Source organism: Heterodontus francisci, chromosome 25, assembly GCF_036365525.1.
Source record: "Heterodontus francisci isolate sHetFra1 chromosome 25, sHetFra1.hap1, whole genome shotgun sequence".
NCBI classification, from domain to species: domain Eukaryota; kingdom Metazoa; phylum Chordata; class Chondrichthyes; order Heterodontiformes; family Heterodontidae; genus Heterodontus; species Heterodontus francisci.
Genome location: NC_090395.1, coordinates 41,903,303 through 41,927,381, shown reverse-complemented (window position 1 = coordinate 41,927,381; position 24,079 = coordinate 41,903,303). Strand labels below are relative to the sequence as shown.

The following is a 24,079-nucleotide window of genomic DNA, read 5'->3' as shown; positions in this document are numbered from 1 at the left end:
GATCCCCAGCTCTTCAAAGACAGGGATCCCGCCTCCAAGAGCTGCCAGCCAATCAGAGGGCCAGCATCGCCACCGGGAACAGTGGCCACAGCCAGTACTGCAAGAAACATTGGACCAAGACCCAGCGATGGAGCCGGAACCCAGGGTGAGTGAGGCAGGGTCGCCAGGGCCAGACCAGCAGGTCCTGGTGAGTGGTGTCCAGGAGGGTGGCTGTATAGTGCAGGGTGATGGAGGCTACATCAGTGGCGTTTTTCCCAGCGGGGGCCCTTCCATGGGCCATATATTGCCCACGGAGAAGCCGCACCCCTCAACACCACAGGGAGGTCACCTTGTTTTACTGGGCTAACTTCCTACATGGCAGAGCACCCCTCCCTCCCCCCCACCCCTACAAGCTGCTGTTTAAATCCCAGCAGCGGCAGGAAGAGGCCCTTCGGTGGTCAGTAATAGAACACTTAAGGGCCTGAAATGGCCTCTGGGTGGGAAGGCCGTCTTCAGCCTATCCTGCCCCTGACAAAATTGCATTGCGATGGGCCCTCCGCCCCTTGCCTCCCATAGCAATTCTATGGCCTCCCCGCTTCCGACCTCGTCTCCAGGCGGCCCTTCAAATTCAGTCCCTGGTTGGCCTCCCATCTTCCACCCTCAATAAACTTAAGCTCATCAGAAACTCTGCAACCAGTATCCTAACTCACACCAACTGACCTACATTGACTACTGGTTAAGCAATGCCTCGATTTTAAAATTCTCATCCTTGTTTCCAAATTATTCCATGGCTTTGCCCCTCCTTGTCTCTGTAAACTTCTCCGAACCCTTTGAGATATCTGCGCTCCACCAATTCTGACCTCTTACGCATTCCCACATTTAATCGTTCCGCTATTGGCGGCTCTGCCTTCGGCCCTAAGCTCTGGAATTCCCTCCCTAAACCTCTCCACCTCTCTGCCTCTCTTTTGTTCTTTAAGATGCTCCTTAAAGTCTACCTATTTGGTCAAGCTTTTGGTCAATTGCTCTAATATCTCCTATGTGACTCAGTCCCATATTTTAATTGATAAGGTTCCTGTGAAGCACCTTGGGGGACATTTCGCTACATTAAAGGCACTATATGAATGCAAGTTGTTGCTGTTATATAAATTTAATGCTAGGAGCCAGTTATGTTAATGTTTTTGAACCTTACCAGTAAGGTAAGCAATTATAGTGCTGTAACCTTACAGATTTACCAAATGATTTGAACAGGGGCTTCATCTGAAAGTTTTTGACAGTGGTTCAAGGAGGACTAGTGACTTTTTCAACCTTTAATTGCTTCATCATTCTGGGCATTATGGCTGCAAAATTGGGCTTCGTGGTGCTCACAGATTTGGTACTATGGGTGCCATTTTAGTACCAAGTGTTGTAAGTGCATTTCGAACATGGTGTGCACTGACACCATCTTTGTGAGGGCGTTAACACAGATGTTAAGAGTGTGTGCCAGCAGTATGCAGGGTTGGCAGATCGCGCCATCGGTGCATGTAATCTTGATTTGACACCAGCGCTGCCATTTCCAACATCAGCGTTCCAGCTAACACCCTCTTTTAAACATGCACAGCTGAAGATGTGTGTTGCTTGGAAGTGTTTGGTGGTTTGACGAATTGGCTAAAGTTGGTGAAGTCAACAGTGCATGGTGCTGCACAAAGAGAAGATCGTGATTGTGACTGCAAGGGTTCTGGTCTGACCACTTTCTCCCAGTTGTAGATGCTATTGTTGTAAACAATAGGTTACAGCATGAGCAAGAGATGGACCAGAGGCAACAAAGAAGAGGACAAGCTGCTTGCAGAGGAAAGGTGGGGTGGTGGGGGAAATGAAGGGCTCTTGCGTGGAGGTCTTATCTACCCCGCTTCTTCCATGAGCACTTTCTCTTCCACCTAAGTAAGACACAATATGTGTCGTATGCACTTTATGAAAGAAGTGCTCATAGACTCTGCCACCTCTTGCGACCAGAACTGCAGCTTCAGAAGGGGAAGGACGGTGCTGCCAGTGGCTGTGAATGTGACCGTGGCCCCGAATTGCCCAACTTTCAGATGCTTCCAGGCTGGAACAGGCAATATATATATCATCTCCCAGTTTGCCATTCACTGCTCCATAAGAGAGGTGACAGATGCTCTTTATGTCAGGAGAGGGGAGTTCATTGTGTTCTCTCTGACCAGAGAGAAGCAGGTGGAGCATGGTCATGTTACTAATGTCTGCATTTTCGATGAAAATATTGGAATCTTTGTGTGTATTTCTAATGCTTATCTAAGATTGAGCAACAGGGGGCAGTGTCTGACCAAATTTCCCTTCGGAAAGAATGTATTAAAATATAGCATGCGTATTGGAAGAAAGGCAAGGCCTAGTTACTCCAGCAGAGAAAAAAATCAACGTCCATTTTTAAAACGGAATGAAGCAGCTTGTGCTTACTGCAGTCAAGCAGCTTGCAGCAGCTGTGTAAAAAGATGACCTTAAAATGAAAAGTGGAATAAAGCATTATAAGGTATGATGGAGACCTAAGGAAAATAAAGTACTGTAAATGTGAATATGGCCTGTTTTCCTTTATTTAAAATTTTCACCCACTGAAGTTAATGTTCCTTCTTAACTGAAGCTATGGATACAGAAGTTGTTGGTGTTTGAATTTATTATGTATTCTGAATTGTATTTTATACAACTGTACAAATCTATTGTTACCTATTATTTGGTCTGTTAACGAGATTAGTTCTGTTTTCAGTTGTAACATGTAAACAATTTGGGCTATTGCCAGACCACAGCAAGTCCTTTATGATGCCCCTGTACATTCACAAGGTGTGGGCAGAGCTTCTGCACACAGCATGAATGTTGTATGCAGGTATATTTGGCATGTCTAAGCTGTTTCTACATTTAAGATGTCTACATGCTCAGTAATATTTTGTATTTATACTTCCGTCTGAAATCTTTTTATTGCTTTTCATCTATTCCTATGAAAGCACACCCCTTTCCCAACGTGTTTATCACAGATAAGGCCATCACTGATCACTTCTTTGTATTGCCTTCCACCCACATTCCCCTTCCCCCTCCCAACTTACTTCTTTCTGTGTCTGCCCTTGGAAAAAAAACTCTCCCAGTTTGCCTTAAAACGGCACTTTCAAAATCCCATCTGTCTAGCTTTTGGCTGTCATTTCACTGCACATTTCTGCAGCTACTGATCAGCTACTCACTCACCTCCAGCTTTAATGCCCTAGTCCTCATTAAAACCATTACTCTGTCTCACACTGGCCATTCTCCCAGTACAGCCCTCATCTCTGTTCCGTAAAGTATAAGGGATACAGACTGGTTTAGCCATTCACCTCCAGATCTGGCTGGATCACAAAAAAACAGTACCTGATCCTGCTTTCATCTGCAAAAACTGCTCACTATTCCAGCACCATTTCAGAATGCAACAATAACCCCTGGCCTCTTTGCTCAAAAACAAAGCATCTTCTTCGACCCCTCTCCCATTTCCTTTTCACCCTCATCTCCAATAGCAAGTGTAAAGAGTTCATGGATTCTTTGTCACTAAGATTGAGACCATACGATCAACTGCCACTGCTGTATCTCTCCCTCCCCTTGCTCACTGGACCAAACTTCCTCCAAAATTTCCCCCTGCCCTAGCCCTATACTTTCACCTTCCTCTATTTCTTTACTACCTGTCACATTTTTAAAATAATGCTCCTGTAAAGCATCTTGGGATGTTTTATTATGTTAAAAGTGGTATATAAATATAACTTATCTCTCCTCATGCCCTCTCTGAGCTGATCTTGTCCATAAGACCCACCTCCTGCTCCCTTGACCCTATTCCCACTAAACTGCTGACCACCCAATTCCCTTCCTGCCTCCCATGTTAGCTGATATTATTAATGGTTCTCTCTCCTCAGGTGCTGTCTTCATCTCCTCCAAATCTGCCACCATCACCACTCTCCTCAAAAAAATGACACTTGACCTCTTCTGTTCTTGCAAATTACTGCCCCTTCTCCACCCTCCCTTTCCTTTCCTCTCCAAAGTCCTTGAATGTATTGTCACCTCCAAGATCCATGCCCAACTTTCCCACAACTTTATGCTTGAATTCTTTCAATCATATTTCTTCCCCTGCCACAGTACCAAAACAACTGTTATCGAAGTCACAGTAAACTATCCTTCCTTCTCCTTCTCGACCTGTCTGCAGCCTTTGACATGGTTGACCACACCATCCTCCTCCAATGCCTCTCCACAGTCATCCATCTGGGTAAGACTGCTCTCACGTGGTTCCATTCTTATCTATCTGGTCGTAGCTAGAGAATCACATGCAATAGCTTCCCTTCCTGTACCTGCACCATTACCTCTGATGACCCTCAAGGATCTATTCTTGACCACTCCTATTTATCATCTACATACTGCCCCTCAACAATATAATCCAAAAACACTGTGTCAGTTTCCACATGTAGGCTGACAACACCCAGCTTTGTCTCACCATCACCTTTCTCAATCCCTTCACTGTCTCTAAATTGTCAGACTGCTTGTCTGGCATCCAGTACTGGCTGAGCAGAAAGTTCCTCCAACTAAATATTGGAAAGACTGAAGCCATTATGTTCGGTCCCTACTACAAAGTCTGATCTGTAGCTATCAACTTCATCCCTCTTCCTCGGAATTGTCTGAGACTGAACCAGACTGTTCGCAACCTCGGTGTCATATTTGACCCAGAGATGAGCTTCTGACCACATATCCATGCCATCACTAAGACCGCCTATTTCCACTTCTGTAACATCACCTGACGCCGACCTTACTTCAGCTCATCCTCTGCTGAAACCTTCTTTTATGCCTTTGTCACCTCTAGATTTGAGTATTCCAATGCATTTCTGGTCCGTCTCCCATGTCCTCCCCTCTCTAAAGTTGAAGTCAGCCAAAACTCTTCTGCTTGTGTCCCAACCTGCACCAACTCATGTTCACCCATCACCTCTGTGCTCCTATATTGTTGAATGGCCTGCACTGTCTCCTGGTTAAACCTTGACTTTAAAACTGTTATCCTTGTTTTCAAATTCCTCCATGGCCTTCCCCTCCCTTCCTCTTTAATCTCCTCTAGCCCTACAACCCTTAGATATCTACGCTCCTCCATGTCTGGTCTCTTGAACATCCCTGATTTTAATCACTCTACCAGTGGTGGCCGTGTCTTTAGCTGCCAAGGCCCTAAGCTCTAAAATTTCCTCCTTAAACCTCTCCACCTCTCTTTCCTCCTTTAAGACGCTCCTTAAAACCTACCTTTCTCACCAAGCTTTTGGACATTATCCCCAACATCTCTTGATGTGGCTCAGTGTCAAATTTTATTGATATTATTCCTGTGAAGCACCTTGAGATGTTCTACTGTATTAAAGGCGCTATATAAACAACAAGTTTTTGTTGTTCCTGTATTAACCCCATACTTTCTGTTCATTTGAGCTAGACTTGTGAAGGATAGGGTAGGGTGAATACGCTTTGTATAAGCTTCTCTCCCATTGTCTTTATCTTTTTAAAAATGAATCAAAATAGGACTTCACATTTTTTTAACAAAACACATTCGAGTGCTATTTAAAGGGATCACTATGGAACTTTCAAGCAAGGCGTTTTTGACTTTCTTTTGCTGCTGCAGAGTGAGTGGAAGTACAGTGTACTATGTTGTTGCTGGAGCTTACACAAGCTCTTTGAGAGAGAACGGAAGGATGCTGAGCCTTTGCAAGCAGTGGAGTGAATTTTGAAGGCCACTGAGCAGAAAACTTTCTCTCAGTCATGGGGACTATAGTTGAAGTCCCTCTAGGGCTGCAGCATGAGAGGGAGTGGAGGCATCCGAGAGGAAAAGCTGTGTTGCAGAGGGAGGAGGAGGAGGGCTCTCAACGGAAGACCATACCCATTTAGGGTCTTCAGAGCGACTTTTCCTATCCCAACTCAGTCAGGAGCAGTGGCGGCTGTGCTCTGCCAAGAAGGTGGTCACTGAACTGTGCCATCTCCTTGCAATCGCAGAAGAGGGTGAGGAAGGCACTGCCGGCAGCCATCAAGGTTACTGTCTCGCTCAATTTCTACACCTTAGGATCCTTTCAGATTGGAGCCGGTGACATTGCCAACATCCCTCAGTTCGCTGTGCATCACTGCAGCAGGGAGGTCACTATTGGCTCTGTACCCAAGGAGAGGGGACTTCTTGTCTTCTCTCTAAGCACACATTGCCAGTCTTTGAGTTGGTTGCTGTGAGTGTCAGATCAAGTGACTGTGCTTCTTCATCCGACATTTGCTCTTCTTCTCATCCTTTGTTGTGAGACTGCACTGACTGGCTAGGTGACAGTTCTTGGGTATCTGACAGCGTAAATGCATAAGGGGTGGGGGGGTTGGGGTGAGGGAAATGGGGCTGGATGGAAAGCAAGAGTTCTATGGTCACACCATCTGCAGCTTGTACTTCATACCAGATTGCAGGACGAAGGTGAACTGTGATTTGAGAAGATGCATAAGGCAGGAACACATTGTCATCCTGGATGGTTTCAGTGACGCTGGTAGCAATAACCTCAGTAACTGCCGCGCTAATAATTCGGAATATTCCCTGGGAGGGGCTCAGGAGATGCAGCCATGTCTGTCCCCCATTGGTATTTCTGTTGCTCCCTCCTATTTGTGTTATCTTGTCCTGCAAGAGAGAGGGAAAAGTGTCAATGAATGTGCTGTAATGTGCCTCGATAATGTGCCTACCATAGCTGAATAGCTGCCAGTATGTGGAAGTTTTGAGATGTGGATGTGAGGCTTGCAGCAGTGTTAAGTGTGTGAGGGTAAGTTGAGCATATGAATGATAGGCATGTGCCTTATTGTTTGAGATTGCTGATGGGTGAATGATGGGGTGTGGTGCATTGAGCAGTGTGTGAGGTTGGTGGTGCAGTGGGTTGGATGTGGCATTTGAAGATCCATTCACTGACCTTGACAATCCACGTGAGGTCACTGAACTTTTTCTGGCACTGCAGCCAGGTCCTCAGGGCCAGACTCCTTGCACTGACATCTGTGGCTAGCTGCTGCTATTCCCTTTGAAATGTATGTCTGGAGGGCCTCCTGGTCCCTGGCAGAAAAAATTACCTCTTTCCTTCTCGCCTGCTACACTAAGGCCTCCAGCGCTGCACTGGGGAACCTGGGAGCCCTCTCTCTAGCCTGTTGCATCACTACTCCTCTTTCCTCTTTGTAAGGAACACTTTCACAGACACATCCAGCCTCTGTTGCAGCCAGAATGCACCTCCCACTTTAAGAGGCGCAGGCTAGCTCTAACTGGTGCTAGCCTCGCATGAACCTGAGCCCCCTGCTGTGCATGCAGCCACTCAGCAGCATGTTTAGCACGGGGCTGCACGTCACTATCATGGATAATGCGCAGGCAGCATGAGGTTCACTTCCATTGGGTGTGGCTTAATCATGCATTGTCATCCTTGTGCCCGCTAATGGGCCACATCCAATTTTTAGCCCACAGATTCAGGAAGTGTAAGTTAGAATAGCCAAGTCAATGTCAAATCATGTATAGAAAGCAAAATAATGCAAGGAAATAAAAGATGGGATTGAGAGAGAGGGAGAGAGAGATAAGAGACAGAAAAAAATCACATACACTTGAATGGACAATCCCTAACATTTTCTTGCATGCAGTGGGTACATCGTTCTATGTGTTCCAATGTCGAGTCTCCTGGCGATGCACCAGTGTAATGAAGCTTGTGGAGGAGCAGGGCAACTCAGAGAGCAGCTTTCTGATTTCTGCATTTAACTACACACGAGCAGATGTTGGAAGTGGCTGGCCAATTTACCTTATTAATGGTGAGCGTTGATGGCCAGATGTTTGAGACTGGACAAACAACCCAGAAATCGTGAATCAAAATCCCACTATGGCAATTTGTGACATTGAATTCAATAAATCAAGGAAAATGTGTGCTAGCACCAGAAAAAGTGTCCACAAAAGCTACCAGATGGCGAAAGAACCCAGTGTCTTTTGGGAAGGCGAATCTGCTACCCACTACTGGGCTGGCCTACACATGATACGAGTTTCACACTATAAAGTCAGCTTTCACCGTTGAGCAGAAAACTGACGATGGTGGATCAGCCTGTTATACACTCTGCCTGATTTTCTTTTGTATTGAATCAATGAAAAGATAAATTTGGGCGGGATGTATAACTATTAGTCAAGCTGCTACCACCAGTTTTCTGCCTGACAGTAAAAGTTAAATCTACCTCCCATGTATTTTGTTAAATAATACTATTATGTTAAATAATAATCCCATGTTAAATCTACCCCCCATGACTGTTAAAGCCCTTGGGGCAACTAGTTTTGTGCAATAAATGCTACTGTTGTCATCAAAATCCCAAGTACAAATCAAAAAGTTTGCTAGTTTACTACTGTCAGTCTAAAATCAAATTAATGCACATATTTAAATTGACTGGAAGTATCATAACCATTTTACACTTATTATCAAAAATTACCACATTGCCCATGAATATACAAATCATAGTTATGTTGTAAGTCCTTACGGTAGAACACTTTTTTTATAACTCACAATTCCTCATTACGCTTCTTGCTATGCCACTTAAAAACCTCTAAGCCAAAACAATTCAGTATTTTATGATTTCTCACCCCAGTTTGGTAGTGTTCCATGGTGACAGAGCTTTTCCTAATTGCTGGTTGCTGCAGGGAAACATGCTTCATTCTTATGTCATGTTAAATCCAATTACTGCCTAACCAGACATGCAGCATTGCTCTGGAATGTTACTACACTGTGGCATTCGATTCAATTAATCTTGTTCAGTAGTTTATGCTTTCTGTCATTTTTTAATTTATTTGATATAGTAACTTTATTATAAGATTAAAAAAAGATTTCTGCATTGGAAGGCAGCCACCAAAAACCTATGTAGATGAGGGGCCTAGTGCCTGTTTTAGGCCCCTTAGTCAAAATTGGTGAATGATGAGTGGGGAGGCTCAGGATTCTTCAGTGGCTCCTGTGGCCTCAGCAGCGACTGCCAACAAAGGGAAATTATTTTCTTAAAACATTTTTTTAATAAAATGTTGTGAGCCAGGAGGAGTAGGACTCCTTCAGAGGGCTGCTGCTTGCCGGCAATCTGCTCCATCCATTCTTCTTGCCACCCCTTCGGGATTTACTTGAAGTCCACAGTTGGCAAAGCAGATGGCTCAAAAGGTCATCTGTCCAGTCAGATGGACTGGCTGTGGCATTGCAACAGGTGGCAACAGCTCACTGCGATTATTTAGATGAGACCCAAGGATCAATTTCTCATGATCCTTGTGCCTCCATCATTGGGTGCAGGGACTGTTCCCTGCAACAAGTTGTCACTCAAAGCCCAGTCTAAGCAAATTTCTAGGGCATCAGATTCAACCTTTAGCACAATAATAGTAGACTTGTGAAACTAGTTATGAGGGAAGAACATATAAGTGGGTTCAAAAAGAAATTAAGGGAGTTTCTAAAGAGAGGGATAATTGAAAAATATGATAAGGAAGCACCAGGTTAACGAAATGGCTGAGATTAATCAGAAATTAAAGGTTTTGTTGGACCTAATGGCCTTTTACTTATTTCTAAATATTCTTCTGTTCCCATAGCAACACAGCTTAGAACTTGCTTTCTGAGAATTCTACGGTAGCTCAGCTGGTTAAAGCATTGATTAAACTACTGTTCTTTGGTGTCATACTCCAGAGCTGCATTGATGGATGCAGGTTTTTTTCAGCAATATTGGTTGAATTCTTAAATACTGTTGTTGGTGTGAAATCCGAAAACAAATGGTGAATTTGATGCAGTTTTTTGGCCATATGTGAAAAAAAACAACTCTGAAACGAATAAAACAAGGTGACAACAAAATAATTAACATTCATATAAAGAAGTGGAAATGACCAAATAAAAAATAATTGATCATATGCCACAAATTTTGCAGGACATAATAAACCACTCATATAAACCAGTGACTGAAAGATTCACTAAGAAGCTAGACGCCGTGTAGCTTTTTGTCACCTTCTTCCTCTTGTCATGCTTGGCCCCCACCTACCAAGAATGAGACACATTAATTTTGTCATGAACATTGATTTTAAACTGTTACTGGAGTGAAAAAATGACTTGTTAAACAGATCAGCCGTGGCTGGAAAATAAATTTGCATATGAACAGAAAGTGTTTGGAAGGGCAAAGCAGCTATTCCCTGACACATTCAACCCACAATGGACTTTTGATCACCAGACATTGAAGGTGGGGGAGCTTGCATTCCAGGTTGACTACTAAGATGGCCGAAAACATATACGGACATAGTCAAACCAGCTAGTCACATGACTAACCTGCTGGGCAACCTGAGTTTTTTGAATTTGTGCAAACAGTTGGTTTAAGAAGAATACTGGGCCCCAACGAAAAGCAAAATCTATCTGCAATCAAGGACTTTACAGTGAGCTCATAGAACCGTAACAAAAACTCTTTAGATATTACATCAATCTTTTCCACTTTATTTTTCTTCTGCTCTTTTCTGTCTCTATTTGCTTGTGTGTGTCGCATATGCATGCTAGTGTGGGTGCGTCGTGTATCTGTAGGCATAAACCGAATTAGAGTTTAAGTTTAATAAATTTCAACTTTTCTTCTTTAAACCTAAGAAAACCTGTTTGTGCTGGTTTCTTTGCCTTATAATTGGAAAGTGGTGAACAAGGATTCACCAAGGGGAGCTTATAAAAAGTGTTTAAAATTAAACCCTGTTACAGTAAGACAAGGTGAAGGCTGAGAGGGACCCCTAGACACCTTTCTCACCTGGTTGTAACATTCTGCTTGTTTAAATACCCCATGCCCTAGTTAATGGCTATCTCATTTCATTAAAAAATCAGCTATATATGCTAATCTATTAACATTTGAATTACTTATATATCTTTCTCAACATTAGTTTTACTAAAATAGCTAGAAGCACTAATAGTTTTTAGAAACATAGGATTTCTTAAATGCTTTAATAGGGCCTATTGTTTCTTCGTGGGCTTCCCCCCTGCAGCTGGTTTAATTTAACTTAATAATTGCACACCTTTCAATTCAGTCTCATAATCCAGTTGAATAATGCTTATTTCAAATTCTGTACTAACTATCAAGATACCAATTTTGAAGTTATACTGTGCTATCAAAGATTCACAGTCACTGAAGAATGCAAATTATGGACAGCCTCCTCATTTTTTTAGACTCTTAATTCATTTCTCTAACACACACCTTTACATCTTATAGGTTAAGGCCATCAAAAATATCAGGAAAGCTATTGTTTTCACTCAGCAACCATTCTGGATGATGATTATGGCATACAGCTGTGTCAGATCACTGGTCTATTTAAATTTATTTAATCCCAAAGCATATGCAGTTGCATTGCAAAAGCTAGTAATCTGAATTTAAATGGTTTGTGGGGAGGCTGAAAGAATATCTAGTTGAATATTTTGCTGTCGAAAAAAAATAGATTTTAACCAACCTTTAAATCCAGATATAAGAACCAAGTCTGTGTTTGATCATTGACATCTCCTTGTTATTTTGAATATCTGGTAAGTCTTAAATCTGGTATTCAGATAACAAAGGTTTGATTAGTTTGAAGTGGTTGTATTTTAAACTGTAAATGCGGGCAATATTGTTCTATAATTCTATATGAGTGGATATGATGCACCATCGTAAAATGTTTTGAATGTTGCTTGCAGCATGGCAGGTAGAATATCTTTTTGTCTGAAAGATATTGTTATGACCATGTGAGGAAGGGGTCTCAGGCTCCCTTTTGGCCCCTTTCCTGGTTTGGCCGTAACAGGGTTTGACTTTTAAAACACAACGTCTTTAGCTTCACCTCAGTGAGTCCTTGCTCACTGCTTTCTAATTGTAATTGTAAACGAACCAATCAGACAGGCTTTCTTAGGTTTCAACAGGAAAGATGCAAGTTTATTTACCTTAACACTCTAACTCAGTTAAAATTACTAAAAATATGTGACACAACCATGCTAGCATATGTACACGATAAACACATGCAAATAGATACAGAGGAGGAGAAAGAATTAAGGGGGGAGGGTTTGGAGTTGTCAATGGAATTCAGTTGCTGTCTTTGGTTTGGATGTAAAGAACTTGATTGGAGTTAAGTCTTGCAGTTCTCGCTGGGGCCCAGTATACACTTTCAAACTTGTTTCGCTGGTACCAGAAGACTGAAGAAGTCCTCTTAAGCTGCTTCCATGGGTCCCTGGAACTTTGCTGCAGAGAGAGAGAGGTGCTTTCTTCTTGAAGTTCAATCGTAGTCTGCCCTAAACCCTGTGAGGCACAATTCAATCATTTTCCAGGTTGGCCAGCAGATTAGTCATGTGACCAAATCTTTGTTAGAAACAGCATCGCCTGCGAGGGTTGTTGATTCTTCAAAGTTTACTAGACACACTTGTTGGGGGGGGGGGGTGCGGTGGCGGGTTGGACTGCTGGCTCTTACACAGACAATAGCTCTCAATGTCTTTTGATCAAACTGTTGCCCATCCCAGGTGTAACAGCTTTTCAGGCCCCCTTCTTACCTTCAGGGATAGATTTTTGGGGATGAGGGCTACCCACTGAAGACTTGGCTTCTTATGCCTGTGAGGAACCCTCGCAATGCAGCGGAGGAGAGGTACAGCAATTGCCATGGCTCCACTAAAACTACCATCGAGCAGGCTATTGGGCTACTGAAGATGAGATTCTGCTGCCTCAATTGATCAGGTGGAGCCTTGCAGTATTCCCCGGCAGTGGTGGTCTGCTGTGCTCTGCACAATCTCTAGTATAGCAAAGGGGGAGGCCTTGCATGACAGAGATGCCTGAGTGACACTCATCCACCGAGGAGGGGAGAGAGGGGCAAACAGCAATGGATGGTGAAGAGATGGCACTGGAGGCCAGACAGGTTCAGCGACGTGCAACGTAGGCAAGCGACAATCTCATAATGACCATTTTCCAGCCACCCTGATGCCCACTGACTGAGAATCCAATAAAGATTCACCTTCATGCATGTAGTCTATTGCCTCCTTTTTAATCATTTGTGTTCCCTGACTTGTGAGCAGCTGCAATGCGCACTATTGTCCATGGGAGAATATATATTAATGAGAACTGTGGTCATATTGGCATTGCACTAAGGGAGAAGGGAGAAAGCCAGCAGCTCACAATTACGGCATAATGGCACATTTCTTTCAGATAAAGATGGCTAATGATTTGCACAAAAGAACTGTGAATTAAATCATTACATTGCGTATTTCCTACACCCGTGAGCTTCCAAGTGTGGCTAGGCGGTCTTAGGTTTGCGGGTGCACCTTTTTTGAGGTGTGATCCCTGCAACAGCATCTGGGCTGGAGGCAGGCTGCTGATTAGGCTGTCCCTTGGCCTATGATGACCTTGGCAGGCTTTCTTTGGCTGCCTGTAAGATCTCCAAAGGCCCCAGCTGCCTGAGGGTGTCCTGCACTGCTGTAGGACTCCTCAGGCTTTGCCTCTGCTGGACTTGGGCTCACTGGCAGAGGAGCTGAGTAGCCAGTGCCCACACTTAGTGCCACAGGGCAGCCTCTCCTCCTCCCTTTTCAAGGCTTGCTTGAACCTTCCTGTTCACCAGAGAAAGACGAGGAATGGAAGAAGTCTCCAGGCTCCTGTTCCTTCTCTTGCCTTGCCACTGCTGTGTTGAGCTCATGGTCAAGGTGATGGGTGCAGGTCTACGTGTATCTGTGCTCTCCATAAGTGTCGCCAACCTCTTGATAAAGGAAGCCATGCGTTTGTATGCCTGGGACATGGCAGTACTCATGGCATGGATAGACTCCTCCATAAACCTCTCTGCCAGATGTTGCTTTAACTCTCTCTGCAACTCCAGCTTGCCCTTTGCTGTCAATAGCCATGGACTCAGCATGGGCCTGGCCACCTGCAGTCCTCTAATTATCGCAGGCGTTGTCTGTCTCTGGTGCGTGTGTGGTGCTCTCACCAGCTTGTGACACTGATTCTAATGCCAAGTGGAAGCCCACTGAGGTGAAAGTATCTGCACTGGTGGAAGGTGCAGCAGAGTCATGGAACAGTGCATCCTCCGAGTGGTCCTCCACCTCAGAGGTTGATGGCTGTTCCCCTGTGGCTGCAATCACCTGTGCATGCCAACCTGCGTAAGAGAACACAAACGTGTGGGTTAGGCGGTGCAGATCTCATCATGCCAACCATGCATGATGTGGGTCTGCAAAAATAATGGATATGTGGATGGAAGCCAATCCTCACGCTATTGCGCAGGGACTCCAGTCTCCCCATCCGAAATTGTGCAGCCGCCCTGGGTCCCCGTTAGTCCCAATGCCTTTTCCTCGGCGGTAGTGAGAAAACGGAGATGAGGAACTCCTCCGCTAGTCCCGGCCATTTCCCTTTTGTCTTGCAAGAGGAAGGATGGAGATGGTAGAGAGTGGCAGAGATCAACATGACAGCTCTGCTTGTGTTAGTTCCTCGTCCCCTGCTGGGGGATCTGATTTATCTCCTGCTGACACATCCTGTCAAAGGAGTTAATGGGGGTGAGCTGTGAAGGAAGGTGGCCTGTGCTGTGATGCAGCCATGCATCTGTTAGGAGGAGGTAATACCCTAGTCTCTGCCATTGCCATGGTATTGCCACCCTCCCTATGCCGCACACCCTCCTGTGTAGTCACGTACAGTCCCCAAAAAGGAGAGTGGTCTGGAGCACTCACTTTGGCTGAAAACAGGAGGTCATTAACCCTTCTTCAGCAATGCATAAGTTCTGGCGGGTGACCCCCTATGGCTGCTGACCTCCTCCACAATCTCCCACCCAGGCTTGCTTAGTCAGGCAGGAGCACCTCTTCTTGCCATCGTTGGGATGAGGACCTCCCACCTTTCCCTTGCAGCCTGGAGGAGAATCTGCAAGGAGGCGTCACTGAGCTGTGGCGCTCCCCTGTCTTGCTTTGGCCATCCTGTGCTGTCCTCCTCGGAGGTTGGGGGGAGGTGCAGGAGGGTCCATGAACCAGTTCAGCAATGTTTTCACCAGCTGCCTGTGATTCTAAGGCAGGAGTGAATGCAGGGCTGGTAGGCCTTTAAATATGGCACCAGCACCTGCTCTGGAGTCATCCGACGCTGTAATTGGCGACTCGCATCCCGCCCTCGCTACGTGATTGAGGGGCCTGCATCTCCACTATGCAAATGGCTGTCTACCAAGTGATCGTGGTGTGTTGGCCACCCCCGTGATGGACAGGATTGATGCCTATTTCCCAGCAGTGTCCTCACTAAATTCAGCACACGGTCTGCTGTGTTTGTCTCTGCACAAGACTGCTTCCTCACCTGTATTGATGGGGGGTGGGAGGGAGGGAAAGACTGGGATCAGTTTGTTCCAAGGCTGAGCAGGGGAGTCAGGGAAGGCATACATGGTTGTCTTATACTAAATTTCTATCAGTTGGGGAGAGCAGGGAGTGATTCTGAGCATGAAGAGTAAGAGATAAAGGAACGCTTAGACATGAGCTGAAGAAGGTTGGAAAGATGGCACAAAACTGGTGATAGCAAATTGACAACCTGTTTACACCCTGTCCAATTTTCATTTCAATTAATTAAAACAAAAATCAGATGGAAAAGAAAATTGGGCAGGGAATAAAATGGGTTGTCAATTTGCGATCATCCATTTTGCATTACCGCCCAAGATATTTCACTCCTTCAGCAATAAAGGTGTCATGCTTCACTGACACATCCTGTGTCTGCATGACAGTTGCTATTTTATAATGAGAGTATCTCACCTTATGTTACATATTCTGGCAACTGGGTTCCCCAAATCATGTAAAATGTTTTCTGGGGGGGAAAAAAATCACTTTTTTCCCTAAATAACTGAAATTTCTGTTATCCAAAATGAGTTTAAACAAAACAAAAACATTAAAAATTAATATATTTCACCATAAAATGACAAAAGATGACCCAATGTATACATTATATGTTTCTTAATGCTTTTATTAAAGGTTTTGCTTGAAGGCCTGTTGCATTCGTGTGGGCTGGAACTTGATATTTTTACCCAGAGCTGTGCCTCTGACCTGAATTTAGATTGTGAGCTGCGTAATTTCCCAACAAGCATCACCACTGTTCACTTAGCTGTACTTTTCTTTTGTTTCCAGCAATATGTGCTCAAAAACTTTTCAAAATTATTTGGGCAAACAGTGCTGGTGAGATGCCGTCTCCTCTTCGTGGTCCCATAAAATTAAAATTCTAAAAGACACTTTTAGCTATTTGCTCAGCAACTTCCAGTGGCCCATTTAAGGACTGCAGGTGAGGTCACAACACCAGTACAAATGAGCAGAGTAGTTTCTGAGCCAGCGGTGATAGTTGTTTTATTTGAAGGGAATTGTCTATGCTCAGGTTATTTGAAAAAGAAGGCAGTCTTGAAGGATGGTTACAAGAAGAGAGATTCTGAAGATCTGACAAATGACCTTTACAAGACCCATGGCTAGAAATGGAATCAAATATGATGATGCATATGCAACTACCAGGTAATCATAGAATATACTATTTGAAACGGTGGCCGGAGTTCTGCAGTGGAGGCTGCAGTCGCGCTGTTGGAGCCGACCCTGCTTCAGCTGGCAGTGGCACCCTGGAGTGGCATATGACCGGAGGCAGCCAATTAAGTAGCCTCTGCCATTGAATGGCAGGCCGCCCCCAAGAGCTGTCGACTCAATCGCAAGGATCAGAAGCACCGCTGTAGGATGAGGTTGCATAGATGTCCATTCCTGGGGCTGTACTTGCAGGATGAGGATGCATCGAAGGCTGGGTGCCCTTGAGGATAGGTCATTGGGATCTGCTGACATCGTTGCCAGGCAGGCAGGCCGCATGGTCAGGGATTGGGGGGTTGTGAGGGCAGACAACACTGTTGCTGCCTGGGGACCCAATTGTGGGCCATGGAGTGCCTAAAAAGGCTCAATTGAGCTCCGGGCAGGTGGACGATCTGCCACCTTCCCCTCCGCTGGCAATATGGCGCTGCGGCAGGAGGACAGCAGGCACTCCAACGTCTTCATGTGTCATTTTGCTGGTCTTCCCACCTCACGGCCCATCCCCAAAGAACTGGTAAAATTCAGCCTAGTTGCTTCTGATGCCTGAACACCTCTGGGGTTGGGATGGGTAGGTATTGCAGTACAAAATTGCTAGGTGCATGATCATCATTGTCAGCTGTGTTATTCACAAGTTCATCATCCCAAGATCCTAACTTTGGAAAAGGAAGGCATATTAGAAGCCATAAATATTATGCCACTGAAACATCTTTACAATCAAGAGCAGTGCATTAGGCTGTAGTAGGAGAGAGATTCATCCAAGTGGCTGACCTTCCCATTTCACCAAAAGGTTTGCCCACATAAAGACCACACAGTGTCTCAAACCACGACTCCAATATTTTCCCTGCGCTACCTGAACCTACTGATCCAATTTAGCACAAACACCATTAGGCTAGATCCCTAAACAAGGTTAAAGCTATGTAGGCAGTTATCAATAATTATTAAAATGAGCTGATGCTATACAATTGCAGACAGTAAACTTACCTCGTTGGCTAGTGACGAGGCAGAAAAGCCCAAATCTTACCTGGACTGTAAAATCACTACTTAAATTCTATTCATTTTTTTCACACTTTAGTCTCAGGCTAGTGCTTCAAAATCCAAGAGCTGATTTCACAAATGCATGTTTCTGGCACAGAGTCTTGCCTGGCAGGTGTGTACATAAGGGAGTGGCTCAACTATCACCAGTAACCTGTCTCTAGATGCAGAAATCAACAAGCGCATGGGTAAGGCTTCCACTGCTATGTTCAGACTGGCCAAGAGAGTGTGGGAAAATGGCGCACTGACACGGAACACAAAAGTCCGAGTGTATCAGGCCTGTGTCCTCAGTACCTTGCTCTACGGCAGCGAGGCCTGGACAACGTATGCCAGCCAAGAGCGACGTCTCAATTCATTCCATCTTCGCTGCCTTCGGAGAATACTTGGCATCAGGTGGCAGGACTATATCTCCAACACAGAAGTCCTTGAAGCGGCCAACATCCCCAGCTTATACACACTACTGAGTCAGCGGCGCTTGAGATGGCTTGGCCACGTGAGCCGCATGGAAGATGGCAGGATCCCCAAAGACACATTGTACAGCGAGCTCGCCACTGGTATCAGACCCACCGGCCGTCCATGTCTCCGTTATAAAGACGTCTGCAAACGCGACATGAAATCGTGTGACATTGATCACAAGTCGTGGGAGTCAGTTGCCAGCATTCGCCAGAGCTGGCGGGCAGCCATAAAGACAGGGCTAAATTGTGGCGAGTCGAAGAGACTTAGTAGTTGGCAGGAAAAAAGACAGAGGCGCAAGGGGAGAGCCAACTGTGCAACAGCCCCAACAAACAAATTTCTCTGCAGCACCTGTGGAAGAGCCTGTTACTCCAGAATTGGCCTTTATAGCCACTCCAGGCGCTGCTTCACAAACCACTGACCACCTCCAGGCGCGTATCCATTGTCTCTCGAGATAAGGAGGCCCAAAAGAATAAATTCTACAAAAGACTTTTTGATATGCATAAAATCTTACCTCAAATGTACAAATCCTCCCTCTTATTGATCTAAATTTGTGCAAAGCAGTAGAACTTGTCTGTCACCAATCCGATTAAATGTCAGATCGTTATGTGCACTCTGCTGACATTATAACCTTTGCCACTAGATGTTGCTCATACACCTTACAGCTCCTTTTATAGTGCAAGGATGCTACTATCACAGTTGGCGATATCAGCAGATGAATGATTACTGTGTTCATGTGACATTAGTTTGTCTATTATTTTAGTGAATATGTTGAAGACGTGTATTAAAAATATCAGAGAGGAACATCCCATATATGCATTGCGCTTTCCAGTATCACCTACAGAATCGTCTAGGCTATAGTGATGCAAAAGTGGCATTGTGTAAATGTTTTCTTTTGTTTAAAATCTTTGGACAAGGGATAATTGCATAAAAATGGTAACAAACCTAAGCTCATAGTTGTTGCCTTTTATTTTCCATTTAAAAGACTATACTGTTTGTGCATAGCAGATGTGAAGGATTTGGACAGCCACAGGGGAGAGGCAGGAATGTTGACAGTACTGTACATGAATGATTGGATAGAAATCATAGGGATATTTCATTGAGATTTTAGGACTTTTCCCCTTTCAATTATTAGCTGCAGGGCATGAAAACCCACATGTGTGGAGCAGATGGCCTCATTCACAGACCATAATAGTCTCCATTGCTTGTCAAAGCAATTGAATTCGATGTTATTTCGATTATCAATTTAGATTTTATGATTAGCTCAAAGTTACAGTAATTGTTTTTAAACCTGTATGCAATTTTTAGTTTTATAAAATCTGCATAGTTCACCTCATTCAAATGAGAACAAAATATGACAGAACCTCTGGTGCGTGCAACGCTACGTGTTACTTAATTGCAGTTTCAAATTTTAATATATCAGGAATTAGTAATAAAATGTCCTCATTTCTCTCCTGAATTCAGTTTGATGCTGGGTAATGGTTTTTACTGGTGCCAGCTGCTGTCTTGCCTAAATTCCAAGAATTGGCAGACAATTTAAATGTGGGGACACCACAGCTGAGTCCACCTCCAATTTCACCCAATGTCGTTGTGCACACAGACTTCTTTCCAGCAGGGATCTTTGGATTGGAATCAGGAGTGGGGCCCTCGTTGTTTGCTTCCCTGTAGCTCTGAGGTGTCTAATCTGTTGTCCTTGCTAAAATCCACTAACTCCCCGCAGATCACCATCAAATCTTCTTGGTCTGTATGGCTCAGCTCTTTGTCATGTTACCAACTGAATTATCAGTTGAATCATTTAGTGCTGACTTTGATTCTATGCTCTAAAGAAGAGCAGCAAAAATATTTGGGAATTATTTTTGTGTTATTTTTAAATGGGGAACTTAAGGAGGTTAAGTTGCAGAATTAATTAATGCCACGACAGCAAGAAAATCTTTGAAAATCTATATTTGAGTAGAAAAATACTGGTCATTTGGTGCTTTGAAAAAGTATCATGCATTCTACTTTATAGGTTGTGGCTTACATGAATTGTTTGAATTTCAAAACACTGCATTTTGCTTATGTGTGGAATCAGCATAGCAAAAATGTAATAGTAAATAATTAGGCAGTATTTATTTCACTCTTGTTTTTAATATATTATCAAACGTTCCACCAACAATGAAAACAGTGAATAATTGAGGACAAAACGTGTAGAACAAGAAAGCAGTTTAACTTTGGAATGCCTGCAAAGCTCATTCTCTTACCAATATTTTTCAACATAGTGACAAGTTTGTATAAATGTAAAGTGAAATGTTAGAGTTTCTTTGTTTTCATCAAAAAAGTTGAACCCAGGAAAGCTGCTGTTGCTGTCACTGATGGAAATGTTCTGTGCTTTGCTGCTGATTGCTACCACTATGTCTGTATTGTCATGGGCTTCATCTTTATCAGCAGTCTTTTAAAGCTTCAGCCTGATTTGTTTCACTGGGAAACAGTCCCGTTTTGTGAAATGCACTGCAGACAGGAGATGGTTCAACTAGTCCACTTTCTTGGTGATCCACTGGTACACTGTGATAATTTCCTAGTCTTGTGCAACTTCTAGAGTTAAATGAGTGCACTCCTCTGCTTATGTCTTTCTGCAATACTGCTGTAGTATGAGAATGAAGAACTGGATGATAGAAATGTCAGTGGGCTGAAGTTCCTTGGTGAGACCAGCAAAAATTAAAGAATTAAATTCTGTCCTTGGCTTCCTTTATGCTTTTAAAATGTCCAGTTCATGGGCTGACGTGATGAGACATGCACTTGAATTAAATAATGTGCCTGCACCATGTCTGGCAGCGTTTATCAATCCCATTTACAGAAGCTCCTTGTTCACCCGACCGTTTCTTTTGCAAGTTGCAAATACACCGAAAGGCAGCTTTTCACAGGACATGGCTACAACTTAAAAGTCACTGACTTCAGATTTACACCATTGTTCAAACAAGTTATACAAGTGTAAAGTGAAATTGCTCATTGCTTATCTAGTCTATTTTGTCCCTGTGGCAGAAAGTCAATTTTAGTTTATGAATGTACGCAAACGGTAGGGAGCCTTATATTGGGAAATTGTGGGCACACTGCCCATAATTTTCTGTCCATTAATTCTACTGGACTGATAATTGTGGGCTGCATGTAGCCTATATTCGTGTATAGCCTATAGTTGTGAAACTATGGTGTGTGTCAGGTTCACCATATACTGGAGCTATGTACAAAATATATTTTCATTTGGAAGAATTACGATTTTATAAGGTAAATGATTTACCTGTTTTGGGCACTGCTGGAGCCAATTTATTTACGTTTTCCTCATTTAAAAAAAAAATTGTTCATGCGATGTGGACGTTGCTGGCTAGGCCAGCATTTGTTGCCCATCCCTAATTGTCCTTGAGAAGAAGGTGGTGAGCTGCCTTCTTGAACCGCTGCAATCAGTGTGGTGTAGGTACACCCACAGTGCTGTTAGGAAGGGAGTTCCAGGGTTTTGACTCAACGACAGTGAAGGAATGGCGATATAGTAATTGGCTTAGCATTTTACTGAAATTTAGTAAGCTTTGGCCATAAAGCTTTCTCGTGTGATATTGTTACATTTATACACAATGTAATGTTTGGGACATGTTTCATTAATATAGTTACAGTTACAGTTGCATAAAGATTTGGTTATACCCCATTTAGAGTACTATGTTCAGTTCTGGGCATCACACCTCCAGAAGGACGGCACAGTGGCTAGCACCGCAGCCTCACAGCTCCAGCGACCCGGGTTCAATTCTGGGTACTGCCTGTGTGGAGTTTGCAAGTTCTCCCTGTGTCTGCGTGGGTTTCCTCCGGGTGCTCCGGTTTCCTCCCACATGCCAAAGATTTGCAGGTTGATAGGTAAATTGACCATTATAAATTGCCCCTAGTATAGGTAGGTGGTAGGGAAATATAGGGACAGGTGGGGATGTGGTAGGAATATGGAATTAGTGTAGGATTAGTATAAATGGGTGGTTGATGGTTGGCACAGACTCGGTGGGCTGAAGGGCCTGTTTCAGTGCTGTATCTCTAAACTAAATTTCCTAGGAGCGGGTATGGTGAAGATTCACCAGACTGATACGGGGTCTAAAATGGTTAGATTATGAGGACAGGTTGCATAGATTGACCTTGTATTCCCCTGAGTATAAAAACATTAAGGGATGATCTAATTGAAGCGTTTTAAAATGATTAAGGGATTTAATAGGGTAAATTCAGAGAAACCATTTTCTCTGGTTGGGGAGTTCACAACGAGGAGACGTAACCTTACAATTAGAGCTAGGCCATTCAGGGGTGATGCCAGGAAATACTTCTTCATCTAAAAGGTGATGGAAACTTGAAACTCTCTCCCCCAAAAAGCTGTTGAGGCTCGGGGGGAGGGGGGTGGGGGTCAACTAAAAATTTCAAAACTTAGACAGATTTTTTTAAAGCAAGGGTTAAGAGTTACAGAACCAAGGCGGGTAGATGGAGTTAAGATACAGATCTAATTGAAATATAAGACGGGATGAATGGCCTACTCCAGTTCCTCAGTTCTTATGGCAGCAATAGGATTCCTGGAAAAATATCATTTTTGGCAATTGTGTCATTTTTCAGGCTTTGCAGCTTATTTTGTGCAGTACTTAATTTCAAGATGGTTATCTTCGTCTTATGTAAGAGCACAATAAACAAAAAGGCCATGAGTTATGAAGCCTATACAGGCCTGCAGAAAATTACGATTTGAAATTAATAAGTTAAATAAAATTTATTGGAGTAATTTTGTTTCCTTCGAAGCAATAAGCACTGGTATTCTTCCAACAGCTGGTTTTATTTTAAATCGTGACAAGAGAACAGTAACAAACTGTACTTTTGTTAGTCATGCTTGTTTCATATTAGTTAACAGGTAAAAATACTCATCTTGTCCAGAATAGAAATTGTTCTTCTCAGTTGTGCCAATGTGAAGAATTTGATAAATGATGTTTATTATTATTTAATGTGACTGATCTTTTTTGCTGTTAGTTTTCTTTCTTCATTTGAATAGGCTGCAAATTAATAATAGACCTTTCCTAGCTTTTCTGCTATCTTCACTCAGGCCCTCCTGAGGTCATTTTGTCTATGAAACCCACTTACTGCTCCCTCAATCCTCTTCCCACCAAACCATTGATCACCCAACTTCCCTTCTTGGATCCACATTAGTTGATCTTTTTAATGGTTCCGACTTCTCTGATGCTGTCCTCTTCCCCTTCAAATCTGATGTCATCACCACTCTCCTCAGAAAACCCACCCTTGACCCCCACAGTCCTTGCAAACCATTGCCCCAATCACCCTATCGTCTCAAGTCCTTAAAAGTGTTGTCACCTCCCGAATTCCACATATATCTTTCCTGCAACTCCATATTTGAATCCCTCCAATCAAGTTTTCCCCCCTGCCACAGTGCTGAAACAGCCCATATCAAAGTCACAATGATATCCTTAGTGATTGTGACGATAATAAACTATCCCTCCTCAATCTTCTTGACCACTCTGTAGCCTTTGGCATGGTCGACCACACCATACTCCTCTAACGCATATGCTCTGTTGTCCAGCTGGCTGCCTTACCCGGTTCCATTCTTATCTATCTAGTCGTAGCTAGGGAATTACCTGTAATGACTTCTCTTCCCATTCCTGTGCCATTCCTTCTGGGGACCCCCAAGTATTTATCCTTGATCCCCTTCTATTTCTCATCTAAATGCCATCCTTGGGCGACACCATCTGAAAACATGACCGGTTCCACTTGTACGCTGATGACTCCCAGCTTTACTTCACCACACCTCCCTCTGCCCCTCCACTATCTATGATTTGTCACACTGTTTGCTGATATCCAGTACTTCATGAGCAGAAATTTCCTCCAACTAAGTATTGGGAAGAACAAATCTATTGTCTTTTGGTGTCTGTAACAACATCTGTTTAACCATTGGCTTCATCCCTCTCCCTGGCAACTGACTGAGGCTGAAGCAAGTCATTCTGAACCTTGGTGTCACATTTCACCCTGAGATGAGCTTTCAATCACACATCCACTCCATCACCAAGACCACCTGCTTCCATCTGTGTAACATTGCCTGTCTCCCTCCCTGC

General features: G+C 43.8%; 1 protein-coding gene across 3 annotated transcripts in view; it reads left to right on the top strand.

The window, feature by feature from the left end:
* LOC137383841 (neuron navigator 1-like) overlaps nt 1-24,079 on the top strand; it is a 719,754-nt gene that overhangs the window by 57,624 nt on the left and 638,051 nt on the right. The window contains exon 1 of one of the 3 annotated variants that reach the window (XM_068057135.1): nt 2,385-2,497. The exons of the other annotated variants lie outside the window; for them this stretch is intronic. The gene's annotated coding sequence lies outside the window, so the exon portion shown is untranslated. Of the gene's footprint in view, nt 1-2,384; nt 2,498-24,079 lie in introns of those variants that run through there. 3 annotated transcript variants of the gene reach the window in all.